Below are 24,016 nucleotides of genomic sequence, written 5' to 3'. Positions count from 1 at the left end.
AGCTTCAATCAAAATGATGTACTTTATGAGTTATTGCAAATGAATAAAAGTGCATATTTGATTCATGTTCCCTTGGTATGTTTCTTTGTAATACCCTTAAACTAGACACTTAATGAGACTCGTGTTAGTTTAGAATGTTCACAGCCAGTGGGTCGGTCTGGGGAGACCTATCCTGACAAGGCTGACACTGTGGTGCCACCAAGTCGGTTGGGGTGGCTTGTCTCAGCTACCAGGGTGAGACCCTAGGCACATACAGTGTAGGATTAATTGAATCTTTGAACTGGACCAGAATTCCAGTATTGCCCTGGACCTTGGAGATTGATGGGCAAAACTGGAAAGTTACACTCGACCACTAGACTCGATTGTGATACTGCACTAGGTGTCGGATTAGGCTGTCTTTGATGTACCAATCAGTGAGATCCTTAGTGGGGGTCAAAACCTAGGTATGTTGGGGTAGTCTAAGAATTCATCTGAGTGGGTGATCATAGTGACAGGATCAGCCCCTTTGTCGGACAAAGGTAATGATCGGGGATGCACTCTCACTGATGGAAACCAAGACTGCCGGCAGCCGATTTCAATCATTGAGATTTGTTTTGCAAAATATATTTTATATGAGATATAAAAGTCTATATATTATGGTTTCGAAATGTTTTCAAATAGGTTTTAATTTCTGGAATCCATATGAACAGAGAGTGCAACACTGTTCCTTGCAGCCGAGGGAGAGGTCTTCTCTTGTCGGGTAGTGTATGATCATTATGGGCTGAGAGGTTAAGTGTAAGACAATTGAGGACAATACCTGATGGGCTAATCTCGCATCTACCCACAGTCCCTAGGTGTTACAAGGTGGCTTGGCCCAGGGACCACTTAGGGTAAGTCTTGGGCCCATAGAGCCCATCTGATGGGTTTCAGTGGGTGCACTGTCCATAACAATGTATTCGGCCAAGCCTTGTAACAAAGGCTGGGCCGAATCCATGTGGCTGATGTGTAGATCAATGTTTGGGTCCCACGCCATACAAGGAAGCCCAACTGGGCAGCGGTTTGGAAGGATAAATGAATACATAACCTTAAATGGCCCTTAAGCCCATTTCAAAGTGTGCTAATTTGATTAGTCACTTAAGAGGCGAATTCTAAGATGGATCAGCTGATAGGATTGGGCCTAGACCCTATCCACTTAGAGAGTCCAAGATCTAAATGAGATTTAGATCTGGAAATTCCTAATTAGATTCGGAGATGGCTGATCTAATCTACAGATAAGATAAGGGTTATCCCTTATCACTTAAAGGGACTTCTAATCCAAATATGATTTGGGTTAACAACTCCTAATGGGATTAGGAGCTGATCCCTTTAAGTCTATAAAAGGAAGAGGGGGTGGCAGCCTTTAGACATCACAAGCAAGCAATACATAGTCTTGTCTTCAGATGTGAAATCACAAAAGTGAGAATCTACACCCTATAAATACTCTCTTGCCACCTCCTTCTTGCAGCCGCCGCCTACAGCAGTTCGATCTCCAGTTCTTGGGAGAAATCAAGATTGGATCTTGATTCCAATCTTTTGGAGAAAAGATTGGTGGGAATTGTATTTACAAGCCGTCCAGGTGATTTTTGAGAAGGGTCAAGTTCTTTTGGAAGAACACTGCTGATTCTGCTTCACCCTACACTGTGCCATCTTCAATGGGAGCAGATTTTGGATCCTTCATTGGGCGTGAACACCTCCATTGGGAGATACTATTTCTCTGTATCAGGTATTATCTCTCCCTACTCCTTTTGGTTTAGATCTGGTTCAATTTATGGTTCAAGAATGATCTTTGAAAATATGATTTTCTAAATGGGGAATTCAATTCCAAGTTGAAGGGAGAGAAAAATTTTTGAACTTCGCCCCCCTTTATTCCGCAATTTTTTACATCTGTAGAGTTTATAATCGGCGTGATGTCCGCGCATACCTGATACACGATCTGGGTCATTTCCTGGTTGAGCCAAATGGTCGTACAGGTCCAACTGAACGTCTCCTCTTTGTACCACTTAGACATTGTACCAAATCTCGTCATGAACTCCCCGCGCCAGGTTAGGACCCTTGCCACGAGGAGTGAGGGGGCAATTTATGAGGGGTGGTTTGGCCCGACCTAGTAAGTAAAGGTCACGTGGACACGACCTGCCATTAGGATGACAACTCGGCAAGGGGAGCCTAGTCAGCAGTTTGAGAGCCAGGGTGCTCGGGCACCTTAGCATAGAGCCTCCTTGGCACCAAATCCAGTTCGACATCGATGTACCGAAGTGACACGTAATCAACTCCAAAAGCTTCTCAATGGACTTCGAATCTCCTGGGATCACGCCATGTAACGGCAGGCCTTATCCTCTCCCCGCTTGAATCAGACGGTAACGATAAACTTCTTTGACTGGTACGTTACTCTCCTTCTAAAGCAGAAATGGATCTCATCTCTGCAGACCGAGGATTCCAGAGTCATTTCGTGAGACCCACAGCAGCTCAACTATATAAGGGCATCAACCCCTCAGGGCCCAGGTACACGCGATTTAGTGCATTCTAGCTATCCTTATTCTCAAACTCTCAGCTTGCATATACTATTACTATCTTAAGCATCGGAGCGACCTTGCCGGGTTAGCCACCCTGGGTTCTCTAATACCTCCATTTCCCTACAGTTTGAGTGACCTACTTGGCGATAGGCATCCGAGCTGCCCTACATTTAGGAGCATCCAGATCGCACACCATTAGAAGATTGGGAAGAGTGGCCGTTAATGCGCACCTCCTGCTTGGTACCAGGCATCGTTCTTCTATTCTCTGTTTAGTTTCCATTAGACGTGAAAACAAAAAACTCCTGAAAACTTGAACAAGCATTGAAGAGAGAGATCATATCCAGAAACCTTATCACTGTTTCTCGATCACATACGGCTGCTTATCTTGCTCCCGACTGTCTTTGATTGTCAGAGGCCCCCTGTACTAGCCGTACAAAGTAGCCGTTCTTCACCGTCGGAAGTGAGCTTTCCCAGCCACCGTGCATCCCCATCCGCCGGAGCGACTTCTGAGTAACCTTTCATGGTGAAGACGTTAATGTCTCTGTTATCTTGAAATGAATTTCTTTTTTGAAATAACGATTCAAATGGTTGTTTTGAAACCGGTTATCTGGAATAACCGGTATTCACTGAAACAGAGAAGTGGAATGTAATTGGTCGATGTCATTCGATATGATATGGAAAAGATACTTTTTCCATATCATAGATTTTCCCTTTGTAAATATTTGTATTTGTCTCATCCCAAACTGAGCCTTACTGAGTGTAAAACCTCGTCCTTTGCATTATTTTGTATGTTTTTTACACTATACATATTTGTATTGATAATCTTAGGGAAAAAAAAAAAAAAGAGGAAGTTTGCAAAGTAGTCCTATGGATTCAACATGATCACTGCTACTTGCAGCGGATCCGATATGTTTTTTCCTTTTTATATGATTTCGTATATTAAAAAGAGAACTATTTTGTGGTTTAATTTTATTGAAAATTATTAAAATTAATCTCAATACAAAACTCAAGAGAGGATAGAGCTCTCCTTCATTTGATTTGCATTCATTAGTTCATCGAGTATGGTTCCTCTACCTTTGACTGTGGTAATTGCTCTGATTAACGCTGTGGATTTTATGCATATCCTACAAGCAGATGGTTTGATACCGAGTCATTGATCCAATGAATGATCAGGATTTGGGCACCTGATCAATAATTCCAAAAAGATTATTATGATTACATGCATTCTAATAAAAAGTTTAAAAACATCATTTTATAACCTTGCATAATTGAAGTGGCAAGATTAGCAAGGAGATATCAGAAACCCTTGCGAGCTCCGTTTCTCCGACCGAAATCTAGAATTAGAACTCCTCCGAGCTCTTTTGCTAGCTACCTGCAATCCATGACCTCTTTTCGTGGTTGGACCGGCGGAGAAGAGGAAACACCATAAGTAGGAGCAGCACCGGCAGCCGGGCGATTCGTCTTTCCTTTCCCGGCAAGAATTTTTTCCAGGATATCAAATTCTTTCACAAGATCAACTTGGGGTGTCATTCTAACACAACTACACTGAAGGTAGCTACTTAGCTAATTAAATTTGTGTTTTTCTTGAAGGTGGACGGAGCCTTTGTTGCTTCGTGCCCTCTCAGCAGCGTTGTTCGAATTTTATTCTGAATAATTTATTATTATTTTAATTCTTAATAATTTCTTTTTAATTTATAAATTTATACCTATTTCCAATCGTATTCTTATTTTAATAAATCATTTTTTATAATTTTTATTTATATTAATTATTAATTATTTAAAATTTTAATTCTTAAATAGTTTAATTGGTTTAATTTAATAATTTGATAATTATTAAATATTTTTTTAATTGCTTCATGGACTTTATTACTATTTTTGTTATTATTTTAACTTTATTAATTTATTTTTAATTTATAAATTTATATATATTTTCAATTTTATTCTTATTTTAATAGTTTGTTATTTTTATTATAATTTTTCAGAATTTTGTTCATATTTTTTAATATTATTTTAAATTTAATAAATTATATTTTATGAAATAGTACAAATTGCACTCAAAATTACCAAATAGTATATTCTAGGGGTAAAATAATAATATTAAGGAATTTCAGATGTTGAAGGTTTGATCCAACGTGAACAACCTTCTTTTTTTAGAGCATGGTTTTCAAAACCGGACCAGACTGGATGGTCGGACTAGAAAACCGGGAACCGGTCCGTTTTTACCCCAAAACTGTTATTTTGCCAAACAAATGTTGATTTGTTCAGAAAATCATTGATCTAGGCAGTTAGACCATTCGAACTATTCAACGGTTTTGGTTGTTTTTTATTTTTAAATTTTTTATTTTTTTGTCAGAATGGGTCGTCCGTTCGATTCGAATAGTCGGGTCGTTTGACCCAGGAACAGGACCCATGACCGCTTCATTGTCCGGTTCGATTTTAAAATCCTTGGTTCAGAGCCTCTAAAATGTCGAAAAGCATCTCTGCCTCTTTTCAGATTTTCAGACACCATTAATATCTTTTTAACTTTCTAGATTTTAGATTTAGATTTATCAAATGCCAACTTAGTCTTTCCTCAATAATAATGCATTATTGAGCCGGAATGCTAAGATATCTATCTGTTGTACTATATATATATTTATATATGTGTATGTAGGTATGTATGTATGTATATTTATTCCTTGTTATCCATGCACGTGTACCCAATGAGAAACTTTTGCCTCTTAGCCTCTTTTAATTGGTTGTGTATATAGATTTAGGCTGCATTTGGCATTCCTTAATTTAATGACTTGTTTCATTTTTTGCAACGAAAAATTCAGTGTTCATGAGAGCATCTTAACAGATATAAATCCTTAAAATAAGGAATGCTAAATGCAATCTTAAAATCTTTTCATAAAACTGCTTTTCAAAAAATAATGTTAGAATCTTCTCCATGTGGGAGTTTGTTTGTGTTTGAAGTATTTTTCTTTTATTCCTCCTCACAAATGAAAAGAATGGTTCTAAAATAAGTGAGATTTGGATGAAACCTGTCCAGTTTCCATGTAAATCAAGTTATGGACTTCCAAGATGCCAAAAAGCGATATATGTATATCATTGTGTGCCAAAAGTAGTGATTCGGATGCTAATTAAACATAGAATAATGAAAAAGCTTTTTCCTTTCATTTTTTTTTTTTTTTTTCTTTCAAAACCCAATGAAAAGGTTTATGGATGAAACGTGATTCATGAATCGTGTCCCAGACAAAAAGTTTAATGGGCACTTTTAAGAGGGATTCCTTTGGACGTTTTTTGGTTTCTTTCTTTCATGGGCTGGACTTCTAAACGGGTGGGTGCTGTTTAGCCCAAGTGGTTTTTGGAATTTGTTGCTTCAAGGCCCCAAATGGTCCCAAATGCTGGAGTGTGGCGAGGGTTATTATCAAGAAAAAGAAAAAAAAAAAAGCAAAGTTCTGTCAAGGGTTCTTGAAATTTGAAATGGATAGTAGATGGATCTATATGAAGGATGACATGGGATTACCAACACCCTAAAACATAAGCCTCAGTTTGGAAGTAGTACAAATGCAAATATGTACAACATAAATACATACAAAATAATATAAAATCTAAGGGTTTGCACTCTACATATTTGCATTTGTACTCCTTCCAAAGTCAGCTTAAAGTGAAAAAGGAACTATCATTATCATACTTATCTCCTACAACTCTCCTTTTTTTTTGTTTGCAGTATTAATTCATACTTTTTATTTTATTTACATATATTGATTGAAATTTTTTTCTTAAAAACTGATGCAAATTTGTACATATTATTTATATATATGACCTGTGCAATGCATGGATTTGTTAAGAGAAAGTAAAACAATAGAAGCTTATAACTATTATATGAAATGCAATATTATGTAAAATAATTAATCTTTATTTTAATAATTTATTACAAAAATGATTTAATAATTTGAATTGATTATATTAATATTTAAAAAAACAATAAATTATTGCTAAAAATGTTAGCCAGTTTTGTATGCCCTTAGCTTCAATCAAAATGATGTACTTTATGAGTTATTGCAAATGAATAAAAGTGCATATTTGATTCATGTTCCCTTGGTATGTTTCTTTGTAATACCCTTAAACTAGACACTTAATGAGACTCGTGTTAGTTTAGAATGTTCACAGCCAGTGGGTCGGTCTGGGGAGACCTATCCTGACAAGGCTGACACTGTGGTGCCACCAAGTCGGTTGGGGTGGCTTGTCTCAGCTACCAGGGTGAGACCCTAGGCACATACAGTGTAGGATTAATTGAATCTTTGAACTGGACCAGAATTCCAGTATTGCCCTGGACCTTGGAGATTGATGGGCAAAACTGGAAAGTTACACTCGACCACTAGACTCGATTGTGATACTGCACTAGGTGTCGGATTAGGCTGTCTTTGATGTACCAATCAGTGAGATCCTTAGTGGGGGTCAAAACCTAGGTATTTTGGGGTAGTCTAAGAATTCATCTGAGTGGGTGATCATAGTGACAGGATCAGCCCCTTTGTCGGACAAAGGTAATGATCGGGGATGCACTCTCACTGATGGAAACCAAGACTGCCGGCAGCCAATTTCAATCATTGAGATTTGTTTTGCAAAATATATTTTATATGAGATATAAAAGTCTATATATTATGGTTTCGAAATGTTTGCAAATAGGTTTTAATTTCTGGAATCCATATGAACAGAGAGTGCAACACTGTTCCTTGCAGCCGAGGGAGAGGTCTTCTCTTGTCGGGTAGTGTATGATCATTATGGGCTGAGAGGTTAAGTGTAAGACCATTGAGGATAATACCTGATGGGCTAATCCTGCATCCGCCCACAGTCCCTGGGTGTTATAAGGTGGCTAGGCCCAAGGACCACTTAGGGTAAGTGTTGGGCCCATAGAGCCCATCTGATGGGTTTCAGGGGGTGCACTGTCCATAACATTGTATTCGGCCAGACCTTGTAATAAAGGCTGGGCTGAACCCATGTGGCTGATGTGTAGATCAATGTTTGGGTCCCACACTATATAAGGAAGCCCAACTGGGTAGTAGTTTGGAAAGCTAAATGAATACATAACCTTAAATGGGCCTTAAGCCCATTTTGAACTGGGCTAATTTGAGTAGTCACTTAAGGGACGAATTTTGAGATGGATCAGCTGATAGGATTGGGCCCACACCCTATCCACTTAGAGAGTCCAAGATCTAAATGAGATTTAAATCTGGAAACTTCCTAATTAGATTAGGAGATGACTGATCTAATCTACAGATAAGATAAGGGTTATCCCTTATCTTAAAGGGACTTCTAATCCAGATATGATTTGGGTTAGCAACTCCTAATAGGATTAGGAGTTGATACTTTTAAGTCTATAAAAGGAAGAGGGAGCGGCAGCCTTTAGACAATCACAAGCAATACAGAGATTCTTGTCTTCAGAGCTGAGATCACAAGAAAAGAGAATCTGCACCCTACAAATACTCTCTTGCCACCTCCTTCCTGTAGCCGCCACCTACAGCAGTTCGATCTCCAGTTCTTGGGAGAAATCAAGATTGGATCTTGATTCCAATCTTTTGGAGAAAAGATTGGTGGGAGTTGTATTCACAAGTCATCTAGGTGATTCTTGAGAAGGATCAAGTTCTTTTGGAAGAACACTGTTGATTTTGCTCCACCCTACACTGCGCCATCTTTAGTGGGAGCAGATTTTGGATCCTTCCTTGGGCGTGAACACCTCCATTGGGAGATACTATTTCTTTGTATCAGGTATTATCTCTCCCTACTCCTTTTGGTTCAGATCTGGTTCAGTTTATGGTTCAAGAATGATCCTTGAAAATATGATTTTCTAAATAGGGAATTCGATTCCCAGTTGAAGGGAGAGAAATGCCCCCTTATTCCGCAATCTTTGGGCATCCATGTGATGGATTTCCTATCTCTTCAAAAAAAAAAAATTCTTTCTCCAAAGCACGAATCCTAAAATTGGGCAATGCATGAGTGTCCATAAATTAGTCAAATCCATAAGTAAAATCGTAATAAAATCATGGACTTCTTTGTTTATCTTTTAAAGCATTTAACTTTTCCCCAATGATCCTGTAAAATGTCCTAAATAACTTCTATTGGACTTCTACCAACGACTTTAGTAAACAAACAACATTCAAACCATACAAATTCGTTAAAAGAGACAATAATTTTATGTAAATACGATTTTATTTGTTCGAATATTATCAAATTTAATCATATTCGATTGGATTAAGTTGACCCATATATTCAATCCAATTATATATTGTAAACTAATCAAATTTGCATAACATTAATCAGATATATAACATTTGAATTCAAAGTGGAATTAGAACAAACAGGTATTGTTAGGAATGGCAATGGAGCGGGTTTGGGACAGGGATCATATTCCCCGTTCCTAACCCCTATTCTAAAATTAACTCCTATCCCCATCCTTAATCTCCGCTGGGGGTAAAATTTGTCCTCCATCCCCAATCCTCGATCCCCGACGGGGATGGATTCCCCATGGGGATCCAAATTTTCAAAATAATGTTTACATATAATAAATAAAAATTTTAAATCCTTGACCCCAACCCTGATTGGGGATTCCTATTAATCCCCATCCCCATCCCCACCCTGCCATAACAATCCCCATCCTTGACCCCATCGGGTCGGGGAAGTCAGGTCCTTGTCAGGGATGGGGAAAATTGCCATCCCTAGGTATTGTTAGAGGTGTAAAGTGTGTTAGACAGTGTATACCCTTAGCTCCAATCATATTTATGTACATTTGACATTTATTGTAAATGAATAAAAATACATAATTGATTCATGTTATATCTGGTGTGTTTCTATGTAATAACCCTTAAACTGGACACTTATGAGACTCGTATTAGTTTAGAATGCTCACAGTCGTTGAATAGACTTAGGGAGGTTTATACTGCTAAGGCTAACACTAATGTGTTGCCAAGTCAATTCATGTGACTTGTCTCAGCTGCCAGGGTTAGGCCCGAAGCACATGTAGTGTGGATTTGCTTGAAACTTTGAACCGGACCATTTTCTACTTATGCCCTAGACCTTGGAAACAGAAGGACAAAACTAGAAAGTTACACATAACCCCTAGACTCAATTATGGTACTGCACTACGTGTTGGATTGGGCTATCTTTGATATGCCAATTAGTGAGATCCTTAGTGGGGGTCAAAAGTTGGGTATGTTGGGGCAGTCTGAGAATTCACCTCAGTGGGTGATCATAGTGATAGAATCAACCCCTTTGTTAGACAAAGTGAATGATGGGGGACAACACTCTCTCTTATGGGCTAAGCTGCCGGTAGTGGAGCCTGATAACTTAATGGGCCCAAATGAAAGAATGGTAGGATCCATCGTATGGACGCCATAGAGATTGTGGAATGGATAGGCGAATTTCAAAAATTTTCCAACCTTCTTCCAATTGGGAATCATATTCCCTAATTTAAGAATACAATATTCAAGGATCCTACTGTTAGACAATTTTGTATGCCCTTAGCTTCAATCAAAATGATGTACTTTATGAGTTTATTGTAAATGAATAAAAGTGCATATTTGATTCATGTTCCCTTGGTATGTTTCTATGTAATACCCTTAAACTGGACACTTAATGAGACTCATGTTAGTTTAGAATGTTCACAGCCAATGGGTCGGTCTGGGGAGACCTATCCTGATGAGGCTGACACTGTGGTGCCACCAAGTCGGTTGGGGTGGCTTCTCTTAGCTAACAGGGTGAGACCCTAGGCACACACAATGTAGGATTAATTGAATATTTGAACTGTACCAGATTTCCAATATTGCCCTGGACCTTGGAGATTGATGGGCAAAATTGGAAATTTACACCCAACCCCTAGACTCGATTATGATACTGCACTAGGTGTCAGATTGGGCTGTCTTTGATGTAACAATCAGTGAGATCCTTAGCGGGGGATGCACTCTCAGTAATGGGAACCAAGACTGCCGGTAGCCGATTTCAATCATTGAGATTTGTTTTACAAAATTATGGTTTCGAAATGATTTGCAAAAGGTTTTAATTCCCAAGATCCATACAAGAGAGAGTGCAACACTGTTCCTTGCAGCCGAGGGAGAGGTCCTCTCTTGTCAGGCAGTGTATGATCATTATGGGCTAAGAGGTTAAGTGTAAGACCATTGAGGATGATACCTGATAGGCTAATCTTGCATCTACCCACAGTCCCGGGGTTTTATAAGGTGGCTTGGCACAGGGACCACTTTGGGTAAGTGTAGGGCCAATAGAGCCCATCTGATGGGTTTTAGGGGGGTGCACTATCCATAATAGTGTATTTGGCTAGGCCTTGTAACAAAGGCTGGGCTGAACCCATGTGGCTGATGTGTAGATCAATGTTTGGGTCCCACGCCATACAAGGAAGCCCAACTGGGCAACAGTTTGGAAGGCTAAATGAATACATAACCTTAAATGGGCCTTAAGCCCATTTCGAACTGGGCTAATTTGATTAGTCACTTAAGGGGCGAATTCTGAGATAGATCAGCTGATAGGATTGGGCCCACACCCTATCCACTTAGAGAGTCCAAGATCTAAATGAGATTTAAATCTGGAAACTTCCTAAATAGATTAGGAGATGGCTGATCTAATCTGCAAATAAGATAAGGGTTATTCCTTATCTTAAAGGGACTTCTAATCCAGATATCATTTGGGTTAGCAACTCCTAATGGGATTAGGATCTGATCCCTTTAAGTCTATAAAAGGAAGAGGGGGCAGCAACCTTTAGACATCACAAGAAAGTAATACATAGTCTTGTCTTCAGAGCTGAATTCACAGAAGAGAGAATCTGCACCCTGCAAATACTCTCTTGCCGCCTCCTTCCTATAGCCGCCGTCTACAACAGTTCGATCTCCAGTTCATGGGAGAAATCAAGAATGGATCTTTATTCCAATCTTTTGGAGAAAAGATTGGTGGGAGTTGTATTCACAAGCCGTCCAGGTGATTCTTGAGAATGATCAAGTTCTTTTGGAAGAACACTGCTGATTCTGCTCCACCCTGCACTGCGCCATCTTCAGTGGGAGCTGATTGTGGATCCTTCCTTGGGCGTAAACACCTCAATTGAGAGATACTGTTTCTCTGTATTAGGTATTATCTCTCCCTACTCCTTTTGGTTCAGATCTGGTTCAATTTATGGTTCAAGAATGATCATTGAAAATATGATTTTCTAAATAGGGAACTCGATTCCCAGTTGAAGGGAGAGAAAAATTTTTGAAATTCGCCCCCTTATTCCACAATCTTTGGGCATCCATATGATGGATTTCCTATCCCTTCAGTGGTGTCAGAGCCATGGTTCAAATCTTCAACCATTCTATTTCAGATTTGAACCTGTGCAAATAGGGAGAAGGCGTTCTACCCAATTTGTGCAGATATGGGTTTTGGGAAATTTGTTCCCAAAATTGATGGGCAAATAATCTGAAATTAATCTGATTTTTGTTTAGAATAGTTCTATATGATTTTCTTGATTTATGGGTTGTTTGTACAAGAGGAGATCGAATTCTTGGTTTGTGCAGGGAGAACTACAAGATTTGTAGTTTCTTGAATTTATTTATTACATTTGGTATGTAAATAATTATTTATTTATTTTTTAGACTCAATGTATAGGCATTCAATCTGATGTAATTATTAATAGAAATAGGATTTCTATTTAATTTTATTTTGGATTGAAGATGGCGGCACAGAGAAGGAGATTTCGCAGATGGGACATTCGCTATCTAAGATTTGTAGTTTGTGAAACTGCAATCTGTGATCTAACCTCTGTTTTGCAGGATGGAGGGTGCAAACAACCCTGATTAACTGATTCTTGTTTTTCTTTTTTCAGTTGTTTAATTTCAGATTATTTTCTTGAATTAAGGATTTAATTAAAAATCAAACCCTAGACCCATTCGAACCAAGATTGGTTCAAAACTGTTTGGACCAAATCTAGAGTTTAATCAAGGCTGAAAGTCAGCCCTAATTTTCCCACTAATGGGCCTGAGGATTGATATTTAATTAAATGGTTAATTCAGCCCAACCAGTAAAGGCCCAGTTTTAAATAGTTAAAACTGCTAAAAGCCCACTTCAAAGGATAAAGCTATATGGGCCAAACTGGGTAACCCTAATTCAGCCCATATACCTAGATAATATTAATGGTTAATATTATAGATTTAAAATGGGCTTCCAATGGGCCTTACAGATGATTAATTGATTGGATCAATTTATCCCTGCATGAGATGTTTGGATGTGTGATGTGCTATATACATGGGCCATAAGTGCTTGGCCCATGCTCAATCGACAGTGGCTCTTGCGCACACCATGGCTGAATGCACATCATTGCCATGGTGTCCCTTTTGGTCATTGGATGACCTATCTCTGTGGTGGGCCCCACACCTCATCAAGAGGTTACATGCGGAACCCTAGCCAATTAAGGCCCACCGAAATCTGACTTTATGAAAGTCAGTGGAAGCCACTTTGGTTTAACCTAAATCAAAATAGGGCGTAATTAACTGTTCCTTCCAGTAATATGAGTGCAGTGATAGGGAGATTCATATGATGAACTCTCCAAAGGCCTTCCATCATTAGCATGAGGATGGGTTCTTCAGTAATGAGGAAATGCACCAGAAAATGGGCTATCCATTTGCTGTTGGGCTTGTCTGAGTGTTTCATAAGATGATAGGGGCGTTATAGACCAATGTGGGAGGGGCTTCACTAGAAAATGGGAACTCTCTCACAGTACCTTGGTGTTCATGAACGTGATGGGTGAGCACTCACTGGACAGAAAGGTTTACCTGAAAACGGCTCTGAACCTTGTTTGATAGAGCCCAAAGGGAAAACTCTTATGATGAGTGGATATGATCTTTCATAGATAGGTGGTGGGGTTATGCAGCTGAAACAGTTGGCTCCATGCACCCTATGTGATTCCCCACATTTCCAGAGATATTTCATCATCTCCATCACTGAGAAAGGAGGGAAATCTCAAAGATGAATAAATGGAAATGGAACGTAGATTAAAATCCATATCTATGTAATGAATATGAATCAAATAGGTTGTGGACTGATGTTTGCTCTTTTATCAGAAAATGGCAAACGGATCATTTGCAAAGCTTCTTGACGACAACAAGCTTAAGGGCCCAAACTATGCCAACTGGTACAGGAAACTTATGCTGGTCCTAGCTTCTGAAAAGCTGAACAAAGTGGCAAAGAATTCTACCCCGAAGCGTCCGGGTGACAGGGCTTCTGAGGCCCAAAGGAGAGACTATCAGGAATGGAAGGAGAAAATCTCCCTTGCCCGTTGTTACATCATTGCCTCCTTGGACAACCCAATACAGAGGTAGTTTGATTAGATCGAACTTGCCAAGGACATATTGGATAATCTCAGGATGATGTATGAAGAGCAAAATTGTTCTACTCGATAAAATGTCTTGAAATAGTTTATGACCACTCAAATGTCCAAGGGCCAACAAGTTCACGACCATTGTCTTCGGATGATGGGTTACATCAATGAACTGGAGGCTCTTGGATCCGGGCTGGACCTTGCAACCCAGATAGATGCTATCCTTAATTCTTTGCCTCCTTCCTTTAATCCATTCATCATGAATTATAACATGAACAAGCTGAATGTCAGCTTGCAAGAGCTCAACAATATGTTGTAAAGAGTTGAAGAACTGATTAGAAAGGATGAGCCTGTAGCTATGCTTGTTGAAGCTAGCAAGACAGGCAAGAGAAAGAGGAAGACAAAGAAGCCTCAAAAGAAGGCCACTAAGGGAAAGAAGTAGAAGAAAGACAAAGCATCGGATGCCTGTCACTTCTGCAAGAAGACCAGCCACTGGAAAAGGAATTGTCCTACCTACCTGGAATCCAAGAAAGGTAATTTTGAAACTTGTGTTATAAAACCAATTTATTGGTAGCTTCTGCATCCTGGTGTATTGACTCTAGGGATTCAACTCATGTGTGTAACTCACTGTAGGGGTTCAAAGTAAGCAGAAGGCTGAGTGAAGGAAAAATCACTCTCTACTTGGGGACTACTGCAACTGTTGCAGCCGTGGCAATAGGAACCGTGGAGTTAATTTTTAGAGAAGGAAAAATTCTATTGAAAGATTGTCTTTATGTACAAAATTTAAGAAGAAATTTGATTTCTATTTCAAAACTGTGTGCAGATGGTTATTCTGTCTTCTTTAGTAATACGATTACTATTAAAAGAAATAACAAATTCATCGCATACGGGGAACTAGAGAACGGTCTCTATGTTCTACATCCTTCTCTAGAAACTAACATAACCGAAACTACGTCGGCTGAAATCCCCAAGAAGAGAGCTCGTGATACAGTTAATCCCACGTGTCTGTGGCATCACCAACTTGGCTACATCAGTGTTGACTGAATCACAAGGTTAGTAAAGGATGGTCCTTTGGATTTTCTAATTGTAGAAGATCTTCCCACCTGTGAGCCTTGCCTACAAGGCAAGATGATGAAACGGCCATTTAACGGTAAGCCTGAAAGATGTACAGGCACACTTGACCTAATACATACTGATGTATGTGGTCCCTTGAGTATTAGGACATGAAATCAACACGTGTATTTCATCACATTCATAGATGATTTATCACGATATGGTTACATGTACCTAATGAGACACAAGTTTGAATCTTTTGAAAAGTTCAAAGAGTTTAGACAAGAGGTCGAGAAATAGTTGGGGAGAGAAATTAAAGCCCTTTGATCTGATCGAGGTGGCGAGTATCACTCTGACGAATTCAGGGACTACTTAAAGGTCAATGGGATAATACCACAATTAGCTCCTCCTGCTACACCACAACTTAACGGTGTTTCAGAGAGGAGGAATAGGACTTTATTGGATATGGTCCGGTCACTTCTCATAGACTCAGAGTTACCCACAACCTTTTGGGGTTACGCATTAGAGACTATGATTTACATGCTGAATAAACCAAATCGGTTCCGAACACTCCATATGAACTTTGGACCGGAAAGAAACCAAGTGTCAGACACTTGAAGATTTGGGGTTGTCCAACACACGTTAAAAGAACGAGTGTAGACAACTTGGAATCCAAGACCAGCCGTTGCCTATTTGTAGCCTACCCAAAAGGGTCTGTAGGTTACCTATTCTATGACTCAAGTGAGCATAAAGTGTTTTGCAATCGAAATGCCCAATTCTTGGAGACCGATTACATCCTGGACACCCATCGTCAAGAAATTGTTCTTGATGAGGAGAGCTCAGGAGCAGTGGGAGATGTCCCACAAGTTCTAGGTAGTGACCAACCAAGAAGATCCACTCGGGAATCCAGGCCACCTCTCCGTTATGGTTATGACCAGGATAGTTACTTAGTGAAAATCTTGACTAGTGAAGTGAGGAGGATCCCGTGACTTACGCGGAAGCTATGTTGGACATAGATTCCCAGAAGTGGGTGGAGGCCATGAGAGTAGAGATGGACTCAAAAGAGACCAATGGAGTCTGGACTCTAGTAGATCCATCCTCCGGGGTAAAAGCAATCGGTTGCAAATGGATTTACAAGAGGAAGAAGGGCCCCGATGGTAGGGTTGAGACCTTCAAAACTCGTCTGGTGGCGAAAGGGTACACTCAAAAAGAGGGCATCGATTATGAGGAAACCTTTTTGCCTGTGGCCATGCTTAAATTCATTAGGATCCTGCTAGTTGTAGCAGCATACCATGATTATGAGATTTGGCAGATGGATGTCAAAACTGCATTCCTGAATGGAGATCTTACTGAAGATATCTACATGTAGCAGCCACAAGGCTTCATTGCTGCTGGTTAGGAAAACATGGTATGTAAACTAAATAGATCCATTTATGGACTTAAGCATGCTTCTAGAAGTTGGAACATCTATTTTGACTCTGCTGTCAAATCGTTTGACTTCGAGCAAAATCCAGATGAACCCTGTGTTTACAAGAATACAGTGGAGGTAAGGTTACCTTCTTGGTTCTGTATGTAGATGACATTCTACTCATTGTCAATGATTTAGGAATGTTAACTACAATGAAAGTATGTCTTTTACAGCAATTCTCCATGAAAGATCTTGAAGAATCCTCCTATATACTAGGTCTTCGACTCTGTTGAGATAGATTGAAGTGGATAATAGGATTATCCCAATCTGCCTACATTGACAAAATAGTCAAAAGATACAGCATGAAAAACTCCAAGAAAGGAAATGTTCTTTTCAGGCACGGAGTCACTCTCTCCAAGAAGATGTCTCCCAAGACTTCTGAGGAGATTGATGGCATGAAAGACGTTCCCTATTCCTCTGCCATAGGGAGCATCATGTATGCCATGCTGTGCACTCACCTTGGCATTGCTCAGGTAGTGAGTGTAGTAAGCAAATTTCAGGCCAACCCAGGGCAGGAGTACTGGATTGCTGTGAAAAACATACTTAAGTACCTTCAAAGGACAAAAGAGTTTTGTCTATTATTCAATGGTAACTCACTACAGATCCAAGGGTATACAAATGCCGATTTCTAGTCGGATCCAGATATCTGATAGAAAGTCTACATCTGGATATGTTTTCACGATAGGATCGTGTGCTGTTTCCTGAATGTCAGCAAACAGGGGTCCTGAGTAGCGAATTGCCGTAAGTGAAGCTGCCTTATGAATGAAAGTGTTCATTCTTGAATTTGGAATTCAACACTGGACCTACGGGAGGATGATAGTAAGAGGTAGCATCAACGGAGAATGTGGTAGACCCATTGACTAAGCCACTGTCATAGAAAGTGTTTGAGAAACACGTGGAAAGCATGGGACTCCGGCTAGTACCTGATTGGACCTAAGTGCAAGTGGGAGCTGTTAGACAGTTTTGTATGCCCTTAGCTTCAATCAAAATGACGTACTTTATGAGTTTATTGTAAATGAATAAAACAGCATATTTGATTCATTTTCCCTTGGTATGTTTCTGTGTAATACCCTTATATTGGACACTTAATGAGACTCATGTTAGTTTAGAATGTTCACAGCCAGTGGGTCGGTCTGGGGATACCTATCCTGACAAGGCTGATACTATGGTGCCACCAAGTTGGTTGGGGTGGCTTGTCTCAGCTTCCGGGGTGAGACCCTAGGCACATACAGTGTAAGATTAATTGAACCTTTGAACTGGACCAGATTTCTAGTATTTACCTGGACCTTGGAGATTGATGGGCAAAACTGGAAAGTTACACCCGACCCCTAGACTCGATTATGATACTGTACTAGGTGTCGGATTGGGCTGTCTTTGATGTACAAATCAGTAAGATCCTTAGCAGGGGTCAAAACCTGGGTATGTTGGGACAGTCTGAGAATTCATCTGAGTGGGTGATTATAGTGACGGGATCAGCCCCTTTGTTGGACAAAGGTAATGATCAGGGATGCACTCTCACTAATGGAAACCAAGACTGCCGGCAGTCGATTTCAATCATTGAGATTTTTTTTGCAAAATATATTTTATATGAGATATAGAAGTATATAAATTATGGTTTTGAAATGATTTGCAAAAGGTTTTATTTCCCGGGATCCATACAAGAGAGTGCAACACTATTCCTTGCAGCCGAGGGAGAGGTTCTCTCTTGTCGGGCAGTGTATGATCATTATGGGATGAGAGGTTAAGTGTAAGACCATTGAGGATGATACCTGATGGGTTAATCTTGCATCTGCCTATAGTCCCTGGGTGTTACAAGGTGGCTTGGCCCAGAGACCACTTAGGGTAAGTGTTGGGCCCATAGAGCCCATCTGATGGGTTTCAGGGGGTGCACTGTCCATAACATTGTATTCGGCCAGGCCTTCTAACAAAGGCTGGGCTGAACCCATGTGGTTGATGTGTATATCAATGTTTGGGTCCCACGCCATACAAGGAAGCCCAACTGGCAGCAACTTGAAAGGTTAAATGAATACATAACCTTAAATGGGCCTTAAGCCCATTTCAAACTGTGCTAATTTGATTAGTCACTTAAGGCGCGAATTCTGAGATGGATCAGCTAATAGGATTGGGCCCTCACCCTATCCACTTAGAGAGTCCAAGATCTAAATAAGATTTAGATATAAAAACTTCCTAATTAGATTAGGAGATGGCTGATCTAATCTGCAGATAAGATTGGGCCCTCACCCTATCCACTTAGAAAGTCCAAGTTCTTCGCAGCAGTTCAATGCTCCTGCCCTAGGTTGGCTTAGAATCTTCTTACCACACTCACCGCTTGAGCATTGTCCGGGCGAGTGCATAACATGGCATACTTGATGCTCCCTATGGCTAAAGCATAGGGAACGTCTCTCATGCCCTCAATCTCCTCAGAAGTCTTGGGAGACATTTTCTTGGAGAGAGTGACTTCGTGCCTGAAAGGAACATTTCCTTTCTTGTAGTTCTCCATACTGTATCTTTTGATAATTTTGTCAATGTAAGCAGCTTGGGATAATCCAATTATCCACTTCGATCTATCTCTATAGAGTCGAAAACCCAGTATATATGAAGCTTCTCCAAGATCTTTCATGGAGAACTACTATGATAGCCATACCTTGATCAAAGTCAACATTCCTACATCATTCTCAATGAGTAGGACATCATCCACGTACAACACCAAGAAGGTGATCTTATCCCCACTAGACTTCCTGTAAACGCATGGCTCATCTGGATTCTGCTCAAAGTCAAACGTTTTGATGGCAGAATCGAAATGGATGTTCCAACTTCTAGAAGCCTGCTTAAGTCCATATATGGATCTATTAAGTTTACATATCATGTGTTCTTCACCAGCAGCAATGAAGCCTTCCGGGTGCTGCATGTAGATATCTTCACTAAGATCTCCATTTAGGAATGTGGTTTTGACATCCATTTTCCAAATCTCATAGTCATGGTATGCTGCTACAACTAACAGGATCCTAATGGATTTAAGCATGGCCACGGGTGAAAATGTTTCCTCATAATTGATGCCTTCTTTCTGAGTATACCCTTTCGCCACCAGACGAACTTTGTTGGTCTGAATCCTGCCTCGGGGCCCTTCTTCCTCTTGTAGATCCATTTGTAACCAATTGCTTTTACCTTGGAGGGCGGATCTACTAGAGTCTAGACTCCATTGGTCTTCATCGAGTCCATTTCAGCTCTCATGGCCTCCACCCACTTATGGGAATCTATGTATAACATAGCTTTTGTGTAAGTTACGGGATCCTCCTCACTAGTCAAGGCTTCCACTAGGTAAGTATCCTAGTCATAGCCATATTGGGCTGGTGGCCTAGATACCCGAGTAGATCTTCTAGGTTGGTCACTACCTGGAACTCGTGGGACATCTCCCACTACTCCTGAGCTCTCCTCATCAAGAACTATTTCCTGACGATGGGTGTCCAAGATGTACTCGGTTTCTATGAATTGGGCGTTTCGACTACAAAACACTTTCTGCTTGCTTGGGCCATAGAATAGATAACCCACCGAATCTTTTGGGTAGCCTATAAATAGGTAACGACTGGTTTTGGATTCCAACTTGTCCGCACTCGTTCTTTTAACGTGTGTCAGACTGAAGTGATAGGATATCCATCACATGGATGCCTAAAGATTGTGGAATAAGGGGGCGAATTTCAAAAAATTCACAGCTGGCAGTCTTGGTTTCCATCAGTGAGAGTGCATCCCCGATCATTACATTTGTCTGACAAAGGGGCTGATCTTGTTACTATGATCACCCACTCAGATGAATTCTCAGACTGTCCCAACATACCCAGGTTTTGATCCCCGCTAAGGATCTCACTGAATGGTACATCAAAGACAGCCCAATCCGACACCTAGTGCAGTATCATAATCAAGTCTAGGAATTGGGTTTAACTTTCCAGTTTTGCCTATCAATCTCCAAGGTCTAGTGCAGTACTGGAAATCTGGTCCTGTTCAAAGGTTCAAATAATCCTACACTGTATGTGCCTAGGGTCTCACCCTGGCAGCTGAGACAAGCCACCCCAACCGACTTAGTGGCACCGCGGTGTTACCTTGTCAGGATAGGTATCCCCAGATTGACCCACTAGCTGTGAACATTCTATACTAACACGAGTCTCATTAAGTGTCTAGTTTAAGGGTATTACACAGAAACATATCAAGGGAACATGTATCAAATATGCACTTTTATTCATTTACAATAAACTCATAAAGTACATCATCTTGATCAAAGCTAAGGGCATACAAAATTGTCTAACAACTCCCACTTGCACTTAGGTCTAATCAAGTGCAAGCCGGAGTCCCATGTTTTCCACGTGTTTCTCAAACACTTTCTGTGATAGTGGATTTTTCAATGGGTCTGCTACATTTTTTGCTGATGCTACTTTCTGAATCAGGACGTCCCCTCTACCAACAATCTCTCGGAGTACGTGGTACTTCCTCTCGATGTGCTTCGACTTCGAGTGGGCTCGTGGCTCATTAGCCTGAGCAATGGCTCCATTGTTGTCACACAACAATGGAATGGGTGATGTGCTGGACGGAACTAATCCCAACTCGTGAATGAACTTCTTCATCCACATGGCTTCTTTGGTAGCCTCACTTGCGGCAATGTACTCAGCCTCGGTCGTGGAGTCTACAGTGGACCCCTGTTTGCTCCTTTTCCAGCAAACAGCACACGATCCTATCGTGATAACATATCCAGATGTAGACTTTCTGTCATCTGGATCCGATTGGAAATCGACATCTGTATACCTTTGGATCTGTAGTGAGTTACCATCAAATACTAGACAAAACTCTTTTGTCCTTAGAAGGTACTTAAGTATGTTTTTCATAGCAGTCTAGTGCTCTTACCCTGGGTTGGCCTGAAATCTGCTTACTAAACTCACTGCCTGAGCTATGTTAGGACGAGTGCACAGCATGGCATACATGATGCTCCCTACGGAAGAGGCATAGGGAACATCTTTCATGCCATCAATCTCCTAAGAAGTCTTGGGAGACATCTTCTTGGAGAGAGTGACTCTGTGCCTGAAAGAAACATTTCCTTTCTTGGAGTTCTCCATGCTGTATCTTTTGACTATTTTGTCAATGTAAGCAGATTGGGATAATCCTATTATCCGCTTCGATCTATCTCTATAGAGTCGAAGACCCAATATATAGGAGGCTTCTCCAAGATCTTTCATGGTGAATTGCTGTGAAAGTCATACTTTCACAGTAGTTAACATTCCTACATCATTCCCAATGAGTAGAATGTCATCTACATCATTCCCAGGGTTCATTCGGATTCTACTCGAAGTCAAACGATTTGACAGCAGAGTCAAAACGGATGTTCCAACTTCTAGAAACTTACTTAAGTCCATAAATGGATCTATTAAGTTTACATACCATGTTTTCCTTACCTGTAGCAATGAAGCCTTGCGGCTGCTGCATATAGATATTTTCAGTAAGATCTCCATTCAGGAATGCAATTTTGACATCCATTTCTTGACCTCTTGTCTAAACTCTTTGAACTTTTTAAAGGATTCAGACTTGTGTCTCATTAGGTACACGTTACCATATTGTGAAAAATCATCTGTAAAGGTGATGAAATACACGTGTTGATTCCGTGTCCTAACACTTAAGGGACCACATACATCAGTATGTATTCGGTCAAGTGTGCCTGTACATCTTTTAGGCTTACCGTTAAATGGTCATTTCGTCATCTTGCCTTGTAGGCAAAGCTCACAGGTGGGAAGATCTTCTACAGTTAGAAAATCTAAAGGACCATCCTTTACCAACCTTGTGATTCGGTCAACACCGATGTGGCCAAGTCGGTAATGCCATAGACACGTGGGATCAACTGTATCACGGGCTCTCTTCTTGGGGATTTTAGCCGACGTAGTTTCGGTTATGTTAGTTTCTAGAGAAGGATGTAGAACATAGAGACCGTTCTCCAGTTCCCCGTATGCGATGAATCTGTTATTTCTTTTAATAGTAATCGTATTACTAAAGATGATAGAATAACCATCTGCACACAGTTTTGAGACAGAAATCAGATTTCTCCTTAAATTTTGTACATAAAGACAATCTTTCAGTACAATAGTTCCTTCTCTAAAAAGTAACTCAACGGTTCCTATGGCCGCGGCTGCAACAGTTGCAGTAGTCCCTAAGTTGAGTGTGACTTCTCCTTCACTCAGCCTTCTGCTTACCTTGAACCCCTACAGTGAGTTACACGCATGAGTTGAAACCCAGAGTTAATACACCAGGATGCAAAAGCTACCAATAAATTGGTTTCTATAACACAAGTTTCGAAATTACCTTTCTTGGATTCCAGGTAGGTAGGACAGTTCATTTTCCAGTGACCGGTCTTCTTGCAGAAGTTACAGGCATCTGATTCTTTTTCTTTCTTCAGCTTCTTAAGTTTGGTAGCCTTCTTTTGGGGCTTTCTCTTTGCCTTCCTTTTCTTGCCCGATTTTCCAGTGTCAACAAGCATGGCAATGGGCTCATCCTTTTTAATCAAATTTTCGGCCCTCTACAACATATTGCTGAGTTCCTGCAAGCTGACATTCAACTTGTTCATGTTGTAGTTCATGATGAATGGATTAAAAGATGGAGGCAGAGTTGAGAATAGCATCAATCTGTGTTACCAGATCCAGTCCGGATCCAAGAGCCTCCAGTTCGTTGATATAACCCATCATCCGGAGTCAATGGTCGTGAACTTGTTGGCTCTTGGACATCTGTGCGGTAATGAACTGTTTCAAGACATTTTGCCGAGTAGAGCGATTCTGCTCTTCGTACATTGTCTTAAGATTATCCAATACGTCATTGGCAAGTTTGATCTGATCGAACTGCCTCTGAATTGGATTGTCCAAGGAGGCAATGATATAGCAGTGGGCAAGGGAGTTTTTCTCCTCCCATTCTTGGTATTCTCTTCTACGGGCCTTAGAAGCCCTATCTCCCTAATGATCTGGGGCAGGATACTTGGCTACCTTATCCAACTTTTTAGAGGTTAAGACCAACATAAGGTTCCTGTACCAGTCAGCATGGTTTGAGCCCTTAAGCTTGTTGTCATCAAGAAGCTTTGCAAAAGATCCGTTTGCCATCTTCTGATAAAAGAGCAAACATCAGTCCACAACCTAATTTGATTCATGTTCATTACATATATACGGATTTTAATCTACGTTCCATTTCCATTTATTCATCTCTGAGATTTCCCTCCTTTCTCAGGGACAGAGACTACGGGTTGTCTCTGGAAATGTGGGGAATCACATAGGGTGCATGGAGCCAACTGTTTCAGCTGCATAACCCCACCACCTTTCTATTAAGGATCATATCCACTCATCATATGAGTTTTCCCTTTGGCCTCTGTCAGACAAGGTTCAGAGCCATTTTCAGGTAAACCTTTCTGTCTAGTGAGTGCTTACCCATCATATTCGTGAATGCCAAGGTACTGTGAGAGAGTTCCCATTTTTTAGTGAAGCCTCTACCACATCGGTCTATGACGCCCCTATCATCTTATGAAACACTTAGACAAGCCCAACAGCAAATGGATAGCCCATTTTCTTGTGCATTTCCTCATTACTGAAGGACCCATCCTCATGCTAATGATGGAAGGCC

The sequence above is a fragment of the Nelumbo lutea genome, chromosome 8 (genome assembly GCF_056320005.1).
Source record: "Nelumbo lutea isolate HS-2025 chromosome 8, American lotus-T2T, whole genome shotgun sequence".
Taxonomy (NCBI): domain Eukaryota; kingdom Viridiplantae; phylum Streptophyta; class Magnoliopsida; order Proteales; family Nelumbonaceae; genus Nelumbo; species Nelumbo lutea.
Note: the sequence above shows the minus strand (reverse complement) of the source record.